This window comes from Amia ocellicauda, chromosome 15 (assembly GCF_036373705.1).
Source record: "Amia ocellicauda isolate fAmiCal2 chromosome 15, fAmiCal2.hap1, whole genome shotgun sequence".
NCBI classification, from domain to species: domain Eukaryota; kingdom Metazoa; phylum Chordata; class Actinopteri; order Amiiformes; family Amiidae; genus Amia; species Amia ocellicauda.
In genome coordinates this window covers 19,926,982-19,948,254 of record NC_089864.1, presented here as the reverse complement: position 1 = coordinate 19,948,254, position 21,273 = coordinate 19,926,982, and the positions used below count along the sequence as shown (strand labels likewise).

The window sequence follows — 21,273 nt, the reverse complement described above, 5'->3', positions numbered from 1 at the left end:
AGTTTTCTTCTTTCCACTTTGGCATTCAGATGAATTCTGCACTGAACCATTCTGTGGTCACTTCCAGTATTGAATCTGTTCAGGACCGTGCAATCTTCTATTATATGTTTACAGTTTGTTAAGATGTAATCTATTTCACTCTTCTCCAGTTCAATTTTCTTGTTGGCTTTTTCTTGAAGACAAAATTTGTGATTGCATTTCCTGCAAACTCCACTAATCTACCACCTATTTCATTCCTGTCTCCATATCCATATTTACCTACTGAGGACTTGTCCTGTTGTTTTCCAGTTCTTGCATTGAAGTCTTCCATTATGTCCTAATTCTTCATAGAAATCTTCTATTTCCTCATCAGATTGGCTTGACGTAGGTGCATAGGCTTGGTTAATTTGGAGTTGATATTTCTTTGTTAGCTGGATAATTATTCTTACTATTCTGTCAAATTTGATGTTATTCTTCAGTCTGCTGTGTATAATGAATCCAACGCCAATTGTGCGACCACTTTTTGTGTCATGATAAAATAAAATATGTCCACTCTTCAGTTCAATTACTTATTTTCTTCTGATTTCACTAAGTCCTGTAATGTTTCTTTCAATTTCTTGAGGTTTTGCTTCACTATATATGATTCACTATGACCTGTAGCATATTTGATAGGGAGTTAAAGGGTTTAATAGACACCTTTCCAAGATACTTGAAATATGATCACTGACAAATCAGTTCTTTACAAATTTCTGGTTTACCTTTACCTGCTTTACCAAGGAAGTTTGATGTGGACACTTTCATTTGCATACGTCATCCAAAATTGAGTTCAGAATATCCAAAATTACAGCAGATAGTCTAGGATATTTTAGGTATTAGTGAGAATATATAGGTTTCTTGCAAAATGTCTAAAACACATTCAAGGACTTTTACATAAACAAGGTCCTAACATGCATACAGTCCTTTTTATTTTATTTTTTAGGAGGCTGTAATGGCTGTATTCATTGCATTTATCTTCGTGTGAGACATAATGACTTCAATGTTCTCACCGGTTGTGAAAAAAAATGCAAATCATGATAGTATATCTTTTTGTGTCAGTGAAATAAAGGGCTATATTTCCTACACAAACAGCAATCTTATTAGAAAGTAAACACTTTATCTTCAGACTGATAAGGGCGCAACACCATTCAAATGTACTGATTTCTGTTGGTTGCATTATCAGCCACACTCCCTGCAGTGCACACAGAGGGACTGCGGTGTGCATCACCGCCCAAGTCAGTGTTGTTTGTGCCCTGGCACGGCCCATCTCCACAATCCTCCGCTCTGCTGGGACTGTTTCACACATCTGCTAACCAGACTACATCCAGGCACAATCCACTATCAGGCTGTTTAATAGGAAACAAGTGCGACAAACGGGAAGCTCGTGTCTTGTTTCTAGTCAGGTCTTCTAACGGAGGGAATGACGCTTGATACATCCACCCAGGTGTAGGTGAAATGGTAGAGCCTCAAGGGTAATAGATGCCTCTCTTGTATTAGGCAGCGGCAGTGTATATAAAGGGGGTTTAAATACTAGCAGCAACATGGGCTGCCTTAAGTAAGAAGTAGGAGTAGGAAGTAATTCTACCAGCTTGTTAAAACCCATCTTTTGTTTCATTATTGTTTTTATTCTCAATTCAATCAGAAGCAAAAACCACCTCGGACTGGATGAGAAAAGAAAATCCATGGAGACAAAGCCTTGGCAAGTGATCCATTCATAGTGTGAACATCATCTGAGATATTACAGCATTCAGTAAGTGCACAGATTTATGTTCTGTACTTTACTCATCAGCTCATTTACTTTTAGTGATTAGTACATAGATAATTCATGATTCTACATTAAGTAAGACAGAAAATGCATTTGGCTTTGTGTAGTAAGTTGCTTTTGTATTCTTGCATGTGTTTCTGTACACATTGTCCTTAAAGCTGCCTGTAAGTTATGTAATATGGATAAAACATCTGAACAGAAAAGTAATAGCAGCCTGCTCATTAAACTGCAAGTAATGCTAATAATGTTGGAAACATATCATGTACAAATATGGTGGACAGAAAATATAATTGATATGTAATTTATAACATTTCACATAAGGGTCTATCAGTCTTTAAAGATGATGTAAAGAGATTGAAAGTAGATTTTAGTACAACTGTAAGCAATTTAAACACTTCCTTCAATTTACCATGGCTTGAGTACTATTTTCCTAAGGTTGTTTTTACAATATAAAAACTTGTGTGATTTGTTAAAGTAACACCTGGAACTATTTAGTTAAACCTTTAGTATATATAATAGAGAATTGTGCTGCCAGGAAATAACCTTTTTTATATTATTATTTGGGAAAGAAATACTCCAATATAATTTAAAACAGTGTCAAACAGTACATGCGTAAGGGATAATATACTATTGGGATAACATTTTACCTGTATTTCCAAGATCCTTATTTGCTTGAGAAAATGACCGAACAGCGCAGGTAAATCCTTCATTTCGCTGGAGCATTTCTTAAGAGACAATTACTGTTAGAATAACGTGGGGCTGTTTTTCTTAAAGTGCAGAAATATATGAAACAGATGTACACTGTCTTACACGGGGCTGTTTGATCTTTGTTTAAGGGGGTTCAGAAAACTGTTGTAAGTTAAAATATATAAAGGGGCTTAAAATCCAGACAGTAGAAGAGTGAAAGAGAGAGAGAGATAGTTATATGATCTTAAAAAAATGTAAGACAGTTATTTAATCTGCAGATATCAATGTTCTTAAAAAAATAATTAAAAAATAAATAGTTATTTGTATAATCATATTTTGGGTTATGTCATATACACAAATACACTGGTCCTATGTGAATTTGATATAACCTTGTTGGTCAGTTGGGATATAATCCTTTTACTTTTGAGGAACTTACACAGAAATATGTGAAAGGGTGCACATGGTATTAATAAGATTTCTCTCAGATCTGCTTCGCGCTGCTCCACAAACACACTTTTACTGTTGTCAACAGTCTATAATGTGTGTATACGAAAACGTTTGCAAAGTCAAACTGTCCCTCTTGGTTTAGGATTGGCTGATATGAATTTGCTGTTTGAATTTAGCTCTGTGTTTCCATTATACCTGGAAATAATTGAACGGGGTTTCATATGCCAGTAAATTGCTACAGTACGTATTTTATTTTTTCATTTCTGAATGACTACATAATGCCAGGGATAATGTTCTTGTGACAAAAATATATACAATACATGCATACAGGCATGTCTACATCTATCAATTTACTGTTTGGATTTATTTTAAAAACCCATGCTCCTTAGGTTACTCAGATGTTAACCTTTCCTTTGCTGGATTTTTTTTTTTTTTTTTAAGAAGTAGGACGTCTCTGTAGGACACTGTGTTTCTGAACGTGGGTTTCTGGGCACCTGAGGGCACATGAAGAATGACTTGATATTTGTTCCAATCCATTTTATACAAATTAGTGTTCAAGAAGATACATGGTTGATCACAATCTGTCAATCTACTATACAATAGCAAAAGACATATATATATATATATATATATATATATATATATATATATGTTTTATGTATTTATTTCCCTTGCATTTATCATTTTAAAAAGGTGTTTTTTCTTTTTAGAGGGGTATATGAGAAAAATATTTCTGAACACTTCTCGGGTTGTATAGATATAAAAATCACATGAAGAAAACGTTTGATTAAGGGGACGCTCGAAACAAAAATGTTCAATCTGTGATTCGCATCTTTGGTGCACAACTATACCGTGGGAGGGGTCACATTCTAGTGGTATTCAATCAAGAAAATATGGAGAGGTCTGGGTGATATTTATGGGATTATGCCTTCTCATATTCATAGTAAACATGCGTCGCTTAATGTTTTTATTTACGCCTGTGTTCTCTTGCGGAGACCAGTTGCTCCTCCCACCCTCCATTTTATCTTGAATAACAACTGGTGTTATTGGCTCACAGTGGCTTTCTTGCTGCCGGCCCATTTCGGTAGCCACACCAGTAAAGTGTATCTCCTCCCTGTTCCCAGCTCCTGATATTTTAGAGTCAATACAGCTAGAAGCTGCGCTGCCATTTTCAGAGCTGTGACTCTTTCAAAACATTTCGCGTCAGCGGCATGCGAACATTTTTGTATTTAATCAAGCCCTGAATTTACAAGGTGGATATACATTTGTTTAAGAACTACACTAGAGTCTCCCAGATTTAATGGTTAATAGATCTAGACGGCCTTGGTATTAAATGCTACATTTGCTTGGTTAAACCAAATTACATGCAGATTCTTCTGGTTAAGCCACATTTGTGTAAAGCTTTGCAGACCAGCATGGTTATGGCTAAATGAAGTAGGTCAGAAAGTTTAACAATGCTGTGGTTTCTGCTTGAATTAGAAGTTAAAATGGCAGTGAAATACACTCTCTCCTTCAGTAAACAAAACACAGTAATTTAATTTTCGAAAGGATTATGAAGCTTGGAAGTGGTGATGAAAAATGTGGATATCTTCAACACTGTGAAACAGAAATCACTTCCAATTTCCAAACCTCTGGTATGGATCTAGTTACAGATGATGGGTTCCTTCTTTCTTATATTAACAAGACTGAAGTTAGCTGAGACTGAGGTCTTCATCTATAACTATACAAAGCATGAGGCATAATGGCGGATACATCCTGACATTTGTCAGCTACTGTACATATTCAATTATTCCTGTGCCGTAAATAACAATTTTGAGACTGTAACTTCTTGTGCTTGTGTTCCAACAAGGTCAGACTTGCAGTGTGGATTTCCAAGGCTTCCTGGCACTTGCCCCCCACATTAAAACAATCTATAAGACTGAAAGACAGGGCAACACAATTTATGATTTAGTCCCGAGAACCATTAAAGTGAAAAAAAATATAGCAATACTAACTGACTGAAGCCCTGCCCAATTCAAAACTTTGATCTATGCACAAATCAGTAACTTTTGATCACATTGTGACTTATTTTATAGACGGAGGACACAAGTTGTAACTGTATCGGAGTATTGAAGAATTCCCTCTCACATCCAGTTTGTGTGTCCTTGAATAATTTAATGAAATGGATGAGCCATGCTGTGGCAGCTTATCATCTCTGGAATCATACAGTTTGTGTAGTTTAGCAGTGACCATATTGTACTTGTTTAATACGTTTTACAAAGAGTTTACTTCAGTTTAATGACTAACAATGACTCACTGCAACATGACTTTTTGTATTCCCTGCAGTGAAATTGTTTCTTAAAATAAATCAATCAATCAACAACTCAAAGTAATTATATATAAAAATACAAAATAAATGACATCAAGGATAATACAATTGATATGAAATCACAGAGAGAAAAAAGCAATTCTGATGGTTGAAGATAAAAGCAGCACAAACGTCCTTTCACTAAACAAGTGCTTACAACCTACAGAAACAAACAAGACATTTGTATGCATTTCAAAACAACAAATACTACTACTACTACTACTTGTAATAATAATAATAATAATTATAACAGTCAAACAAAACCACATGAACCACAATGAAAGTTGTTTTGCGATTAAACCATAACAACTAGTCACGGAACATTTCCAAGATTAAATTACCAAGAATTGTCTTTTCCTGAGGAGAAAATAGAGTTATTGATTTTCTTCCAAGTTCTTTACAAAGCTTGTAAGTGATGCATTGAAATTTTACCAATTAATGGGGATGACGAGTTTTGGCCAGTTGCATTGTGTACCGTTCAGATTATTTAGCTAGTGTAATGATTACGTGAAGAAAACATTGCGTTGGGGAATCCTGAATAATTCATTTAAAGTGCTATCGATTAATTCATTAAACAAGTTGAGAAAGTAATAGCATAAGTGCTGACTTGTAAATACAGGCAAAGTACTGAATATACAATTGCCAACAGTTTAGATATGAATGGATGAAACACACAGCATGTTTTTAATTTGTATAATTATGCTTATTTATTTTATTTGATATGATTATTTGAACAATAATTAAACAGAAAAGCATCATAAGGGGAATGCCTCCACTATGTCATAATCTTTTGTTTATGATAATTATTCTCTTCATTATCTTTTTAACCTTATTTAAAGTGTTCACAGCGCTTCACTTTTTCCACATTTTGTTATGTTACAGCTTTATTCCAAAATGAATTAAATTCATTATTTTCCTCAAAATTCTACAAACAATACCCCAGAATGACAACATGAAAGACGTTTGTTTGAAATCTTTGCAAAACTGGATTAATAATAAAAAACAAAAAAAATGTACATAAGTATTCGCAGCCTTTGCTCAATACTTTGTTGAAGCACCTTTGGCACCAATTACAACCTCAAGTCTTTTTGAGTATGATGCTACAAGCTTGGCACACCTATTTTTGGGCAGTTTCTCCCATTCTTCTTTGCAGGACCTCTCAAGCTCCATCAGGTTGGATGGGGAGCGTCGGTGCACAGCCATTTTCAGATCTCTCCAGAGATGTTCAGTCAGGTTCAAGTCTGGGCTCTGGCTGGGCCACTCAAGCACATTCACAGAGTTGTCTTGTAGCCACTCCTTTGTGATCTTGGCTGTGTGCTTAGGGTCGTTGTCCTGTTGGAAGATGAACCTTCGCCCCAGTCTGAGGTCCAGAGCGCTCTGGAGCAGGTTTTCATCAAGGATGTCTCTGTACATTGCTGCATTCATCTTTCCATTGATCCTGACTAGTCTCCCAGTTCCTGCCACTGAAAAACATCCCCACAGCATGATGCTGCCGCCACCATGCTTCACTGTAGGGATGGTATTGGCCAGGTGATGAGCAGTGCCTGGTTTCCTCCAGACATGAGTTCAATCTTTGTTTCATCAGACCAGAGAATTTTGTTTCTCATGGTCTGAGAGTCCTTCAGGTGCCTTTTGACAAACTCCAGACGGGCTGTCATGTACCTTTTACTGAGGAGTGGCTTCCGTCTGGCCACTCTACCATACAGGCCTGATTGGTGGAGTGCTGCAGAGATGGTTGTTCTTCTGGAAGGTTCTCCTCTGTCCACAGAGACACGCTGGAGCTCTGTCAGAGTGACCATCGGGTTCTTGGTCACCTCCCTGACTAATGCCCTTCTCCCCCGATCGCTCAGTTTGGCCGGGCGGCCAGCTCTAGGAAGAGTCCTGGTGGTTCCAAACTTCTTCCATTTACGGATGATAGAGGCCATTGTGCTCATTGGGACCTTCAATGCTGCAGACATTTTTCTGTACCCTTCCCCAGACCTGTGCCTCGATGCAATCCTGTCTCGGAGGTCTACAGACAATGCCTTGGACTTCATGGCTTGGTTTGTGCTCTGACATGCACTGTTAACTGTGGGACCTTATATAGACAGGTGTGTGCCTTTCCATATCATGTCCAGTCAACTGAATTTACCACAGGTGGACTCCAATCAAGTTGTAGAAACATCTCAAGGATGATCAGTGGAAACAGGATGCACCTGAGCTCAATTTTGAGTGTCATGGCAAAGGCTGTGAATACTTATGTGCTTTTTTTGTTTTTGTTTTTTAATAAATTTGCAAAGATTTCAAACAAACTTCTTTCACGTTGTCATTATGGGGTATTGTTTGTAGAATTCTGAGGAAAATAATTAATTTAATCCATTTTGGAATAAGGCTATAACATAACAAAATGTGGAAAAAGTGAAGCGCTGTGAATACTTTCCGGATGCACTGTAAAAGTTTGAGAAGAGGACAAAAGACAGGAGGATTTTTACTCCATTTTGGATATAAAACCTAGAAAAATTTGTAAGACAAATAGTTTTCTTTCTTATTGCTTGATTTATTACATTAATTTATTTTTCAGTGCACCAGTGTCTTCTGATTCCTGGTTAATTAAATTCCTTGTCGTTAATGAGTTTATCCTGACCTTTAGCGTTTGCAGTGGTATTTTGTGTCAAGTATATTCCCTATACTGGCTGTTGCTGTTATCTTTGTCTTTGCAGTCATGTAAGTGAGAAAATGGGAAACAATTTTTTATTATAAGAAACAGCTTCTACCAAAGCCAGTTTGGAGAGTATTGAACTCTATTCCCAGATATGTAATTGTTTTTGAAGCCTTTCAAATAATGATAGAAACAGCTCTATCTGTTCTGTTTCTCAATCCACAGACTTAGGTGTGAGAGCATGTATATTAATGCTGTTCATGCCATTAATAGTTGTATCCCTGCCTCTTGCGGAAGCCTCGTTGTTCTCTTTTCCCCCTGCACTACATTTAGCACGTTCCACTGCATATTTGTTAAAAAATATCTTCAACCTGACTTCCTAAGTACCCCACTAATATAGTGGCTAGTGTGTCTGCGGGAGACATGACTTCTCACTTTGGACTAATGTTTCCTGCTCTCAGTGATTTTGCTTTGCACTGTACTGTGAGATTTAGTAATTTGTATTATGTTGCATTGTTGCCTGAGTTATAAAACCCTGGGGTTCCCCTTTTCTGAACTGTCAAGGGGAATGCAATCCTACACATAGGTTCCCAGCAGAAACTCATTGAAAAGGAATCCTCAAGTACTGGAAAATAACTTGTTTTCACTGTGTGGCTGAACACAACTTATTTTAAAGGTATATCAATAAAATTATATCAAGCCAATTACAATTGAAGTAACTCACTGAATCTTTCAGATGAAGGACCATGTGCATCCTGAGACATATTTAGTTCTCTACCCCTGGAGATCTCTTTTTTTTTTTCTTTTGTACCGTCATTGTTAGGATTTGGCTACTGTCAATCAATTCAGCTGACCGCTACATCTCTAGAACTAAGGCAAGAGACATGGATCCTTCCAAGCTATGCAAAGTGTGTGCTGAGTTAATTCATCATAATGTGTTCCTTTTGAAGGCTTATTGCCTTTAAATTGGCATATCCCGTTTTACAATTGCCCATGTTTTTTAATTAACTAGCTCAACAAAGTGATAATTGTGTAACGAGTGGTGATTCTGCTGAAAGACAACTGCTTTTATTTATATATATATTTGTGCGAGTCTAGAGAGACTTGTTAAAGGTGATGACAGTTAACCATGCAAACTCAGAGCAGCATTCAAGCTCAATAAAGTGTGTGTCATTAAGGAGAAATAGATCTCATGCAGCTGTTCGGTTTCATAATGAATGTACAGTATGTTTTCAATCTTCCTTCTAATATGGCTCCTTTGTGCATTGTTTTATAATTACTGTGTTAAGAGACTTGCAAAATATGTAGCAAGTTTGGCTGCGTTCGTTACTGTGCAAATGCTGATGAATTTACTCCCAGCGACAGTCATCGGATAATTTATATTCCACCATATGCTTGTGTTATGGTTTGGGATTTAATATCTTCACATTGCTGCAGACTTAATATGAACAGGAAGTGCTATTGTTATATCGCCATGCCAGGATCCAAACGTTTTGGAGGCACAGCCAAACTGCTTTGGAACTAAATAATTATTTGTGAAATGGCATTTTAATATGGAACAAAAATTTATCTTGAAGTATATTTTCTTCTAATTAATCCCTTCAACGGCCCAAATCTGTTATTGACTCTTCTGCCTCTTTCATTCATCCGTATCTTAAGACAAAACCGTAACATATGGAAACTCAGAAGGGGCCTATGAAGAAAGGGAAAAGACATTCATTTCTCTAGGTTTAATAGCTAGTATGATCATTTCAGAACATAAAGAGCAGATTTTATGTCTACTTTTATATTTAAATATGTTTTTAAAATAAGCTATGATAGCAGGAGCTGTCATTTCTGTAATCATCAATGATAGGAAACTCTAGATATTAAAAGACATCTTGAGTTAACGCCCGTTACATGTGGATAATTAAAACAATACTATCTTCTGTATAAGCTTTGTTACCAGGTGCGCCATTGGCTTAATTACACCACTGATAATATAAACAATGAAAGCATGCTTATATCCACGTCAAAGACATCCATATCAAATATAAACAGGCTCACTTTCTTCGTTAGAAGTTCTGTCCAAGAAACTAGTACATTATCTGTAGTGATTTCATGATTAAACAAATCAACGTAAATTATGAGTTGATGTACTGCCCCAAAGTAACCATATGTCTATCTAACAAAATTCCAGTTGTTTAACCCATTTCTTCTGTTTTAAATCATCCCTCTATATGAATGTATGTGTGTATTGTAACGACGCGTGGGTTGAATGTACAGTCTCCACTTGTTTCTCCACCTCGTGGCACTTTAATCAGCAACAGTCTGGGGGTGTTGCTCCTCAAGGGGCGCCAACTACTCCTACGCCAATATGCAAGGGGGACTAGTCCCCACTAGGGTTGCCACCTTTGAGATACAAAAATATCGGACGCCCTGGACATACCACACCAGCACAAAATACAAAAAAAAAAAAGTCTGTCAAACAGCAGTGCTCACACTCATACCAGAGAATACAGTGGTGAGCACACACGGAAACATAACTAAACAGCGTTTTGGTGGCTTACGTTGTTACCTCAGTTCTTTCTGGTGCACACTGCTTGTGTTATATTACATTTTTTATTGTAAGACATTTTAAAGAACATATCCAATAGATCAGAATGCTTAGAATTACGGAACACCTTTGAAAAAAAAACAATGGGTCAATGCACATAAAAATACTAGACAGTCCGGTAAAATGTTGGCTGGCTGGTAACCCTAGTCCCCAACAGGACTAGTCACGTATGATTTGACCTACAACACCACACAAAATACTAGCCAAAGGGCGTACCCCCATCGACATGCTAGAGTATCTTTGTTATGAAATTATTTGCTGCGCTCGGCACAATAACCCAAGGTCCTTGTATACCTGACCTATCATATGGTTAAATTTGTATTTAAATGTTACATTTTTTGTTCCTTTTTTGGCAAGAAGCTACCAGGTGGCACAGTTGATAGACTGGGACTCTATCTTCACCATTTAATTACTATACAATGTGTGTGTTAAAGAGTGTATCATTTTTTAATACTTACAATTAGCATTTTAATACTTACTGAAATTGTGGACTAATAAAACCAGGATTATCATGGATATTACAGAACACATGTTTCTAGTTGGCTGAATTCTCAGAATTTTATTTTTGTACTGCAATTGTTACGAACTCCCCCCTTGGTCTAGGATCTAGGGGTGGAAAGTGTCGGGGGGAACGCGCAACATAACACACCTGCACACATGACTGGGGAAAGTGTGGTGAGATGAGCAAACGGACGGGCGACAGAATGGGGCCATGGACAATGCGGTAAAATAATAAATATTTATTGTTGGGACAACAATAATTTAAGACCGGGACATAACAAATACCCCGGATGAAACACAATAAATAGCAGATACACAGGACTAAAAGGAGGATGAACAAACAAAACAACACCACACAGACTGCACAAGTGTGGGGTCGTAACAGCAATCAAAGTGAATTCAAATGTTCTTTTTATTTTATGAATGATATAAAAACTTTTTTTTAAGGCCAAATTGTCTCAGTCTAAAACATGTTACATTCTTTATAAGAAGCCAACATATTTTCTTGGGTTGTTGGTCTGTTACTGCACGTGTTTCTCTACATGTGCTCCTATTAGGCATTAGCAGGGTTTTGTGTAACATTTTAGACTTGAACCTTGGATTTGTTCCAATCCAATAACTACCCAAATTTGCCACTGTGCAATCTATACAGAGGCCATAGCAACACATTATATTCATTTTAACTATAGAATCCAGTGGAGCAGGTTTAAAGAACCCTCATTAAATCGGATAGTACTGGAGGAGTTCAATACGGTCACTAAGTTTGGATTTAAGGAGCTTATTTGAAACACATAATATGATACCAAAGTGAAATATGATACACACCTGTTTTTTGTTGTTGTTGTTTAAAAAAGAAAAAGTTTCACTAATGTATATAGTAGCACACACAGCATTTTCTTTTTTCCTCATCGTTTAATTTCCTCCAGTCTTTTCCATCTTCTAGTGTGGTTGTATTTTTGTAGCCTAGATTAATGTCCTGTCTTTGGACCTTGTTTTATGCCTATTCAGCTGTAGGCTTGGTCAAGGGGAGTCTTGTGACAGATGGGTTAGCGAGTGGTTTATGTATTCATCTCTGGGGAAATGGACTCACTATGCTGGCCAGGTGAGTTGTTGAGATACCCCATCCACTTGGGGATTATTTGCTCAGATCTTCACAAGATCAGGACAGGACACTTCGAATCCCTACAACCATTGTCAGGCTTTGTTTTCATCTGGTTAATATTACTGCAGCTGCTGGCTTTAAGTATCATTTTTATTGTGCATTTCTTTCTATTGCTGTAGTGAAAAAACACACGCACATACACTGACATTAAAATATATCACCTTCAAACACACATATGGTTCTCATCGTCATATCTTTGATCTTTTTTAAGGAGTGTGACTTTACTTCATGCAGGTGGAAGTTTTTAAAACCTTTATTTTTTTGTTAAGGGAGAATCCTTAACATGGGGGGTTCCTGAAATATGTTCTGACATGTAAAATTGTATAGTGCTTATCTGTGTCAGACACTAAGGATAATTTAGTAGTTAGTCTAAAATTTACACAAATTAATTTAAAAACTCAATTTGTTTTTTGTTCTATCTGTTTCTGTTACAATTAATGAGTTTATAACATATATACTCAAGACAAAAACAAGTAAAGTCCTTGAAATAGGAGTACCTTCAGTGCCATACAATATATTAATAAAAAATAGTTATGCTAATATTTTGATTGCCATGAGTTCATAATGTCTTTCACTCAGTCAGATGTGAACTATAACATCTAATTCTCCACATTTACTGAAGAAGGGTTAGCAGATATTCCAGTGTATAATTCTGTTCGATGATCATGTCAGGTCCTACTGTAATGATTCACTAATCAACAAAAAAAACTATTCTGTTTGAAATGTAAAACCCAGGAAATGGTTTCCTCCAGATAAGGGAAGACTTATCACAAGTTATATGTTCCCTGTGACACCCTGATGCCGGTTCTTTAATTAACAGTCCTTCACAAGGAACGTGTGGGAGTGTGATAAGTGGAGGCTGAATGTAAACTGGTGACCAAAACCCTCCCAATAAAAGATGATAGCAGTTGAGGTAAAGAGCCAAACACTTTTATAGGAGCAATCAGAACACCTCAATTGCCACATTATATCACCCAGAGGAGAAACCATGCATATCTGCAGCATTTTGCATGAAACAACTCTCCTCCATAGCACTTTTCATCAGTACTCTCTGTGGCTTCAGGGTGAAATTCAAGTAACTCCTTTTAAAAAAATAAGCCACACTTATATAGGGTCATACTGAAGTCTTGTTCTCTGCTGGTGAGAGTAATTCACATAATGGATCAATTATCTGTAATACAGATACTTCAAGTCATTTAATTCTCTGTACTCAGGGTGTATGACCAAGATGCAATGAATAACTTAATATCTGCTTCTTCTGTAGTTTGAGCTTATTTTGTATTTATTCATATACTTTTATATATATATTAGTGCATATATTGCTAGGTATGTAAAAAGCACAGCATTTTGAAAGCAATTCTGTAGCAGTTCATCTGAAAAGTCCTCAATGCTTGAACTGGTTGGAGTTTTGGCAAGTGGCCACAAGCAAACCAAATGTCCCACAGAATCAGTAATAATCACTGGATGGGCGGATTTAGGTCAAAACATTATGGGACTGTTTGGATGTGTGATTATTTGCTTTGATGATATAAATAGCTATACTTGTTTGTGATTGTCTGTATTGTGATTGCCTATGCACAGGATGTGTAATTGTTGTTTGTTTACATTGTTTGTGTGAATCATAGGCCTTTGTTTTCTTGTTTCTGTTGTGGTATGGCATCTTTAACCCAGAGCTCTAAATTCTATCCCTAGAGGTTCTTGTTCCCAGTCTAAGAATATACATAATACTTTAATAAGGAGCAAAGCTTGACTGAATCAATTTTCTCAGTGGTTCCAATGCAACGTGTTTCTAGAAAATCAATTTTTCTTTAATATACTATTTCTTCCTGTCAAAACAGCCAAAATATATTTAAAAAACATGAAGCATCGTGTCACTGTATGGATAATGTTAATTTTGCGTAGTGTATATACATCAGCACCATCATTTGTTGTCCGATACTGAAAATGTCTCCCACTTCCAACAATTATGGTGTAGAATTCCGTCTGCCATGATCACACCTATTAAAATCTTTATTGGATGATTTACCAGCTTCTTACTGCCATTTAATAATGTATAAATTGACCTCAAGTAGTGGTTTTAGTCTATTACTTTATTTATACAGATTTATTTTTTTATGGAACCAAAATATACATATACTTAAAACCACATAGTGTTGAAAATCACAACCCTAACACAGTGGGCCAAATATCTGTGTACCATGTGCTCACATCTGCTTTAAGTTTATTCCACGCATTCTACAATGGCATCATAAGCATTCCGATAAGTGTATTATTGATTTACCATTTCCCTAATTCATACTACAAGGACATATAGTTCATACTTCTTTATGTAGGCTGTACCACAGCATGATTCATAGCACTATACAATATAACATGGTGGATTATAGAATGTTATTCAATAAAATGTCATAAAAATTCATTCAAAATTACTAATTACAGATTTTCTATGTCCTTCTAAATTGTGCCTCGCCAGAAAGGGTTTTACATGGCAGCCTCGTGTTCATCTAAATGTAAACTGTTCTTTGCACCATTTTCATCCATGCACATCAGACCACAGCCTCGATCGGTGGCAAGTCTCCAGGCCTTAATGTAGTTTGTGTTTTCATCATCGGGAACAGGGGGATTCATGAGGAGTTTAAAGTAAATGGCATCTAGCTTGAAAAGGTCAACACTTATGTCTGCCGGTGTCAATTCATATTGTCAACCCATCACCATATGTCCAAAATAAACCAAAGGGCCAATTCGTTTGGAAGATAATGTATGATTCTGAAGGGAATACAGACTGCTTTGAAAGGAAATTCTTCAATCAGTGCTTGTTGTCTATGTGACAAGACCTGAGCCCTGAATGCCAGCAGACGAAAAAAAGCAACAAAGGAACAAAGGAGAGATGTATGTTTTGAATAATAATAATCAATGGGATGTGTACATAGCAAGAGTAAGCACAGGACCATAACAAGCTGACAAGCAGCAGGAGGCCCTTTCCACCCATGTGGCTTGTGGTTGCTAGTAGCTTAGTGATCCAAGAATCTAAGCAACCTTTTTTTAAGGATCCCAAACAATCACCTTCAACAACCTGGCTTGTTCCGGACCCAGACGACTCTCAATGTGAAGAAGTAAAAGTGAAGGAAATACTGGTCTGTTGTGCTGAGAGATGACACGATTAAACCAAGATGTTTGCCAGGGCAAGTTGGATGCAGAAAAGTTGAGAAAAGTGAGAATGAGGGAAGTCTTCTAGCATTGGATCAACAAACCCAAGATGATGATGATGATGATGATACATACCATCACCCAAATCCTTTGGACATGATCATTGGTATAGATGAGGAGAAGTGTTTTTGGAGAATACTACCAGCTATGGGCCAAATGTCACCACCCAATACAAGATATTAGGGATTCGCATCTTTGCCAGGATCTGCTCAGTTACAGGATGTTAACCCTTTTGAGCATAAAAGGCCTTATCTAGATTGATCCTTCCAAAAATCTTCCAAGGAAGTCTCACAATGTTGAAATGACTATGGCATTTAACTTATGATCTGTTGTGTCATGCAAAAAGCACGTACCACTACCTAAAAACAGGAAATACATTGTATGAATAATAACCCTTTAATCCTTTGCTGTGGAGTTTTTTTTCATTAATCTGAGACAGTCACAGGCTTTGAAATGAGCAAACACAAATTGTTTAGAAAGACTGACTGAACCAAAACAAATAAATCACTTTTAAAGCTTAGTTACTTAATCATTTTAAATATTGCTCTCTTATAAATACATAAAATATAATAGTTTCATTGGCTTGATTGATTTGATTGACGGTTTAACACTGATAGACAAGGGGTGAGGTGTAGTTCTGCAAAGCTGCTCGTAGTTTGCTTGCACAAGTACCTGTCAGTGTAATGAGTGAGCTGGCGATAGGAGCTGTAGTTCAGAACGGAAGTTGGAGTAAATGTTTGTTGACAGTTGAGATCCCCTTTATCAGAAAAGGACCTGTAAACAGTCTTAGGCCTTGCTAATTGCTTCTTCCAGACAAGTAAATCACATCTTTTTATTTTTTCTAAGAAAAGAAACAGCACAGTTGTTTTATTTATTGTTTTGTATATTTTAGTTCAGTTGATGTGATCTTAATCAACATTTATCTCATTTAAATGAGCTACAACTCATGCATTTAAATGTGGGGCCTTTTGCAAACAACACAGTGAAAACCATTCAGTTCAGTGTGCTGAGAGATGAGTCCTTTTGTCTCTATTATTAGTTAAGCAAAAACAACATACAAAATCTTAAAACCAAATATAAATGTAATGTTTATAGTACTGAGATGGAAACAGTTACTTGTTTTAAAGGTACATTATCTTCTTATGTTCTGATGTATACAAAATTATATGGATTATGAAAAATATAGTATTAATACTTATTAACCAAAATAGTTAATGAAGTCAGAAAATCAATAGCAGATTAAGTATTTGGGTGGGAGTGAAGGTTAAGCTGTAAGGTTAGCTTTGCTCTAGTTGACCTAGAGTTAAGTTGATCTGAATTATTGAAAGTATTTCTTCTGAAGGGGTTTTGAAAGACCTCCCATGCTAAACCTGATTAAGAAAGGCTCTGTTATTGCATGGGTATACTTCAACAATTGTCCAGAGTGCCTCTGTGGAGTGCAACTAATTCCTCTGATTATCTGTATAAAGTCTTGGCAATCACGAGATGAGGCTGAACTGGTATTATACTTCACCGCACACAGCCAGATGCTTCTCTCTTTTCTAATGGCAAATTATATCTTTTCACACATCTTCAAGCCTTAGATGGACTTGGGGCACTTAAAAGTAGCCTTTGTTTAAAGTTGCTGAGTGGTTTTGACACATAGTTAACCACTGCTAGAGGGTTCATAGTGGGATTAGCCATTGTCCATACAGGACCAGCTTGCATTTGAAGCCTTGGGCCTTTCTTCATAGATAAGATATATACTCTTCAATCTCTGTTATACAGTTTAGATTCTACATGTTCTTTCTTTTTCTTTCTTGCTCTGAACCACTGCACACAAATAGGATGACAACAACAGGAACAACAAATTTACTTTTGTATGTGGCTGATGTTCTTCATTTTCAATTAACAAGATCCAGCTTCCTGAATGGCATGCGCTTATGCCTGCTTAAATAACCTTTAAATTTAGCAAATTATTTGGTCCTGTCTTTTAAAAATTAGATTTTTACACGATATATACACAAAAGATTATTCTTGAAACTATGAGATAATCAAATAATTAAGAAACAAACTAACAAAAATAGGAAATAAGGCTGCAAAAATAATGGATAAAGAAAATACAAGTTTTCAATGATTGATGTATATATGTTGATATGTCTCACTATGCATATGCAAACAGACAAGCCCTGATATCTATGAAGCCCAGTTCAGGCACACAAGGTGAACAGGAGTGCCTGCTAAAAAAGCAGGTAGTGGCGGGAGGAAGAGGCAGGCCGCTGACAGCCACACTGTGAAGCCCCGTCTCCATCCTCCACCCCCGCTCTCTCCTCAGACACCTAACAATGGATTCTGCAGCCTATAAATCATCCGTCAGTTCAAACTCTTTGACCCTTCAGGTAGTTGAGCTACATTGTTTGCAAACTGTGACAAAGTATCAGATTCTTGCCTTTTTCTCCGTGCAGTCACCGTGGCACGGTAATGTTACGGGTGCAGTCGTCTATGGCCTGGAATCAGGAATCCGGCTAGGGTTGAATGACTTAAAATGGCCTGTGTGGTGGGCTGAGACACACATCTTCCTGAAGGATGCTTCGGCTTCTCGATGGCCTTTTCCATGATCCATGAATGTAGCTGGTGGATATTTACTTTTACCTCCCTTTCATCACCATTTTAAAATACTTATTTTACTTTGCATACATGAAAGGGTGCTGCTTTCAATTTCTTTCTGTCAATGTGAGACATTTCTGTCAACTTTTGGTGGCAAAGGCGGCGAGTGTTACTATTCACAGTAATTGACAAGTTCTATAAAGCAAAAGAGATTTCTGATGTCACATTTCCATCTTGAGGATAAATGGCATGATGGATATTGTATTATGAGACCTAATTAGTGAAATTAATGCATAAGTACTTTCACAAATGAATAATAGTGATACTATTTTAAAGTATTGAAGTCACGGTTAGTGTTACTATCACTGTAGGTTATTTTGTATGTGTTTGCCAAGGGAAGTGGCTTCTGTTTTTTGCTGTTTGTGGCCTAAATAAATTACCACCAAGATGAACATCATAAAATGAAGTTATATATGAGGAAAAAACATAAAATCCATATCACTTGGAAACACCAGTGTGTGCAATATATCAAGCTAGTTGTGTTTGTAACGGCACAATCAAGTTGAAATGGAACAGATCAGTTAAGGTACCAAGATGTGTTTCCAAACTGCTATGGAACTGAGAATTGAATCGGACGGATATATTGCTATAGGAGGTTCAGAGGCATGACAGCCAATCCAGAAAACAACAAAGGCAGACCACATGATGAAAGCACTCTCTTCCACTGAGTCTAAGCAGTTTGTTTGTGACCATATTCACTCTGACCCCTGTGCAAGAAGAGGAAGTGAGTTGGCTTCTGGGTGTTTATAACACAGGTCAGAGTTCACCTGTGCTGTTTAAAATAAGGTGATGGAGATCAAAAACCTTTAGAGGATGCCAAACAATATTAGCAAAGCTCTCAACATGAGAAAATGAAACATGTGGAATCATTAAAGAGAAACATTACATGTTTTTTAAGTAATTGAAAAGCAAGAAATGTTTTCCCAGAACAAAATGTAAAAACACCACCTGTTTTCAGGCTTTGTGCTATCCTGTTTTGTAAGACTTGGCTTCATGCTATGAGTTATTATTTTGTTTGTTTCCTTGTTTAGTTGTTGGGTTGAGGTTGTCGACACTCAGACCAGCAGTTTTGAAAGTGCATTACTCATGCCGTGAGAGAGAGAGAGAGAGAGAGAGAGTGTGCAGGAAATTAACATTTTACACCCACTTTTAATATTTGTAAAGTATTTATTATGAGGAGATGAGATGAGGTATATTTCTCTTTCACACTGAATATACTTAACACTGTTGAGCTTTCCAGGTTTTTGTATGTCACAGTGTATTTAAAGAATTAATCTCAATAATGTATTTTGCAATGGTGTGTTTTCTATTGTACATTAATAAAAGTGCATACAGTTGCTTTCCATACCCTAACAAAAACTAGTTAATTATATTATTATTATATTATTTTTGCATCAAGCGCAGACAGTCTTTTGTATATAACGAAAAACATTTGGAACTTTTACATTACATTTTAAATATACTGATCTTCGTGGGGGCAATGTATTTTAAAGGTGTGAAAGGTTTTTACTATCAAAAAGCAATTTCTCTCAATTCATGCATACAGTTTGCATTACAATTAGGTATTCCATTGCAGGAGTGTTTGTCAAAATGTGATACTTAGTGGCAGTCGAACACGATTCATAATATTCCTTCATATATGAATATATTGCATTTGCTATTTAAATGACCAGAGGGTAGCGGTCTGAAACATAGCATTATCCGTAGTTTGTTGTATTCATCTGATTAAGTGAATGTGTGTGTAAACTTGTGTTATTCTCATCCTGCACAGTTTTCAAACATGTACATAAGTCTGCTGCTATAGCAAGGATATGTCCGTGAAGCTGCTTTCTGTTTAAAATCACTACTGCTACAGAGATATATTTTCCCAAACCTTGATGTGAGAGAAACACTTGTAGTGGCTCATTCTTCAGTTACTGCATTTTTTCCTGGACACAGATCTACTGTAGGATTGGAGGCTGACATATGAAATGGCAAATCAGAGGACTTGTATATCTTTCAGCAACTCAGGGTGATGAAAGACAACATATTTGTAAAAAAGCTCAAATTTGCTAAGTTACTGTATTTTTTGTTTGTTTTATGGGTGGTCTCCAAGAAAGTGTTTCAAGAAATCATATTTTCTCTGCACTAAGCATATGTTATGTACACAGCAAAATTAACTAGAAGTTTTAAATGTTTCTGTGATGCAGGCAAAATAGCTGTAACGGTATAAATAAGTCAAATAAACAAATGACAACTAAAGGAGTCTTTATGCAATTTCATCATCTCAGCAGGCATTGTGAGTTCTGTGTCACACTTCAATGCTGAACTCTACTCTTTTCACTTAATCTGTATAATTCCATAAGCAAGTGATACATGAAACATTGACTTATGTTTATAAACTGAAACTTGCATAGTATTCAGTATTGTATCTGCAAATTGGAATCAAGAAGTTAAAAAAAGGCCTTTAAAATGTAAATAATTTAAATTGCAACAGTACAGCTTTCAGATAAGGCTCAGTGCCTGTCCTATACTGAGATCACACATGAGCTGCAAAGTTTCTAAGTGTGCTTATCTGCTAAATGTAATGTATAATTACAGCAGAAAAGAATAAAAGACCTGCCAGAGAAACAGACATACATGCACTATGTACACTCACCTAAAGGATTATTAGGAACACCATACTAATACTGTGTTTGACCCCCTTTCGCCTTCAGAACTGCCTTAATTCTACGTGGTATTGATTCAACAAGGTGCTGAAAGCATTCTTTAGAAATGTTGGCCCATATTGATAGGATAGCATCTTGCAGTTGATGGAGATTTGTGGGATGCACATCCAGGGCACAAAGCTCCCGTTCCACCACATCCCAAAGATGCTCTATTGGGTTGAGATCTGGTGACTGTGGGGGCCAGTTTAGTACAGTGAACTCATTGTCATGTTCAAGAAACCAATTTGAAATGATTCGACCTTTGTGACATGGTGCATTATCCTGCTGGAAGTAGCCATCAGGGGATGGGTACATGGTGGTCATAAAGGGATGGACATGGTCAGAAACAATGCTCAGGGATACCGTGGCATTTAAACAATGCCCAATTGGCACTAAGGGGCCTAAAGTGTGCCAAGAAAACATCCCCCACACCATTACACCACCACCACCAGCCTGCACAGTGGTAACAAGGCATGATGGATCCATGTTCTCATTCTGTTTACGCCAAATTCTGACTCTACCATCTGAATGTCTCAACAGAAATCGAGACTCATCAGACCAGGCAACATTTTTCC

General features: G+C 36.8%; 1 protein-coding gene across 1 annotated transcript in view; it reads left to right on the top strand.

Annotated features, from left to right (window-relative positions):
* Nucleotides 1-1,350: 1,350 nt before the first annotated feature.
* Nucleotides 1,351-21,273, top strand: part of sema3ab (sema domain, immunoglobulin domain (Ig), short basic domain, secreted, (semaphorin) 3Ab) — a 120,368-nt gene continuing 100,445 nt past the window's right edge. Inside the window, exons 1-2 of the mRNA XM_066723651.1 lie at nt 1,351-1,487; nt 1,658-1,765. The gene's annotated coding sequence lies outside the window, so the exon portion shown is untranslated. The remainder of the gene's footprint in view (nt 1,488-1,657; nt 1,766-21,273) is intronic.